The following is a 3184-nucleotide window of genomic DNA, read 5'->3' as shown; positions in this document are numbered from 1 at the left end:
TGTGTGTGTATTATATATAGATATAGAATATTACATATAATATATATAATATTCTTTTTTTTACTCTATTTCCTGTCACGCGACTTTATTCACGTGTTGTTTTTCCACTTCTCTCTCTCTCACTATTTTTTGAGTTTGATTTTCATGCGTTATTTCTGACATTTCTCATATGTGTATTATATATGGTTTATAAGACGTATATACTATCTGTCATCGCGGTGACAGGTTGTGTTCACTGACAACACGTTAAATAATTTGTGACATTTTTTGTCCATTAAAAACGTAACTAAATGTAAACATGTAACTATGATATTATATTTTTTGGATTAAATTCCATTCATATCGCATTTTATCGTCTGTCTTCGCTTACTTTTGTTCCTGACTGTAGCTTCAATATGGCCGCAATTGCAACGTAAAAACACGAACTCCGCAAAGCAGGACAAATTTATTTTTCGTTTGTCCTTATGACGTTTACGCACGGTTGTGAAAATGTGCAAATTGCCGAATCGCGTGCCACTTAGTCTTTACTTTATCGTCTCTTTCGTGAGTTACGTTTTTGGTTTTCCCGATTAGCCACCTCTCTCTCTTTCTTTCACGCTATGCATCCTCGACCTTCGCTTCGATATCGTTCTTTGAAATAATGTCTAATAAAATTTATTCAGAATATTTATTTACACACAATTTTTTGTTATCAGTTTTCAATCGATTTCGACCTAGGAAAAAATATTAAAAATAGTAAAAATATTCCGAACAGGTTTTTTCTGAAAAACTTGCTTTGGTCGCGCAAGATAACAGATACCGTCACAATTGTATTTGTTTGCGCACACGCGATATCATAAACCTTGTTATTGCGATTCGTCGAGCGACACGTATATGTAGAGACGATAAGATTTATTTTTCAAGGGTGAAATAGCTTTGTTGTCTCGCGAGACTAAAAAACGAAATATTGCAACAAAGCGATAAAAAATATTGCGGGGAATTTAAAATAATTTATAAAGAGTATTTTTTTTTTGGTTCGTTCTTGACTTTACATACATTAAAATTATTTACCAAGGTTATCATAACATAAATAAAAAAAAGATAATACGATAATATATGTCAGAATCTGAATCGATAACTGACTTGAGTGAGCGCTTTTGACTACTTTCGCTGCAACGACTGTTCTCCAAAACTCGGTTTCGCACAAATCTAAAATTTAATATATATAACCGCACACGCACGAGATCAATATCTGCACCGCGTCTCGTTGCACGAACAAATAAGAATGTGCAAAAAAAAATAAGAAAAAAAAAAAATAAAATAAAATAACAGCAAATAAAAAAATACAAGTTCTAAAGTACAGAGACAGATATATTTGTACTATATATGTACATGTAGTATATATATATATTTGTGAGTAATGGAATTATGTAGCGTTCCCGCTACGTGGTCTAAAACTTTGTATTAATTGTATCATTTGGCTGATGTGCAATTTCTGTCTTTTTTTTTTGTCAGAAAACGCAAAACAGAAAACGATCGCTTTTTTTCATTTCAGAGATAACAAAAATATAAAACACGTAACAAATGAATATCTATATATTAACAAATAGCGCAACGACGCGAGAAATGTGTCGTAAGATATTTAATTGTCAACGCAATTCTCTATCGAAAAAAAACGCTCCGCTTCTATATTTCTTCTTGATCGTAATTAATTACGAACGCAAACTCTTGGGACGGTTGGCGGAAACTGCATGTATATACGCGCGAGCTTACTTTTGGCACACGTTCAGGTATGGCACACTACGACGACTGCCAAAAAGTGCATTTGCATATCTTGAAAGTTTTTCCTCTACAAAGAGAATGTTGTAATTATCAAACTTTGAAACGTTCAACGTCGTCAATAGAGACATCGAACGTACATAGTAAAAAAAAAAAAAACCGGTACGCGATCGTTACTAATAGAATCTCATCTCTTGAGATATGATATATCGAATATACGTTTGTTTTAATTTTATTTTTCACGAAAAAAACAACGGCGAGCGATAAAAAACTCGAGCGAAATAATAAGACGCATTTGTTGAAATTCTATTTGTTGGCGTAAAAAAAAACAAAAAACTCTCGCGTGATAATTGTGCGATTTATTGTGCGTTAACAATCGGCCGAGCGTGTAGCTTTCGAGCGAGCGAGCGAGGGCGATAAGATTTGAATTTGAATTTCAAATAAGCTTCGTAAAGGATATACAAACTAAAAGTTCTTCCGTTATAATAAGCGCGTGTGTGTGTGGGCGATGCGAAATCTACGGGGAAAGAGCTCCTCGAGAGATCTCTAATCTGTGTGTGCGACTGCAGTCGGCACATTCGCGCGAGACAGACGGATAATTGCCTGTCTCACTAACGTCACATTTGTGTCATCATCTCGAAACGAAAAGATAAAAAGCAGTTGACAGCGAAATTGAATTATGCGACCTTTGTATCTCACTCCGATACGTATTTATATATATATATATATATATACGGCGCACGCACGTGACAGTGAAATCACGAGACAAAAGAAAGTTGAAGAGATTTTAACTGTTTTGGAAGAAGAGAAGAAGTTGTTGCGCCGCGTGTGCGGAGTGACCAGTTACTGATATTACATTGCCACGAGAAGGAATCCTATACTCGCAGCGACGTTCGAGAGGTCTGCGCGCGGCAAAAGTTTCTCACCCTGTGCGTTTCGCTTCCGAACGACCCGAAGTTTCCAGTTTCATCCGTCTATCTGTCGTTTCGCCAATACCGCCGTCTCCGATTTGCGGTGATGAATGCTCGACAATATCGGCAATGATCGGGAGGTTCATTCTCAACAGATGGCCGCCGTCTGATCCTTCAAGATATTTTTGCGCGAACAACGGACATTTAATTATTACACCGAAAAAATTGTATTCTTATTTTGAGCAGATATCCCACTTACTTTAAGTGTATTTTATACTAAAATAGGCGCCAAGAAGAGTTTCTTATTTTAAGAGAAAAATCCTCTAAATAGTAATATTGATAAGAATATATACTGCCTAATATTGATAAGAATATATACTGCCTAATATTGATAAGAATATATACTGCCTAATATTGATAAGAATATATATTACTGATTAGAATATAAAAAGCCTCTATAGAAAAACATATATATATCTCACTATCGAAAAAGACTATATTCTTAAATTAAGAAT

Source organism: Pseudomyrmex gracilis, unplaced genomic scaffold, assembly GCF_002006095.1.
Source record: "Pseudomyrmex gracilis isolate BER0280 unplaced genomic scaffold, ASM200609v1 scaffold_323, whole genome shotgun sequence".
Classification (NCBI taxonomy): domain Eukaryota; kingdom Metazoa; phylum Arthropoda; class Insecta; order Hymenoptera; family Formicidae; genus Pseudomyrmex; species Pseudomyrmex gracilis.
This window is presented reverse-complemented; position numbering follows the sequence as displayed.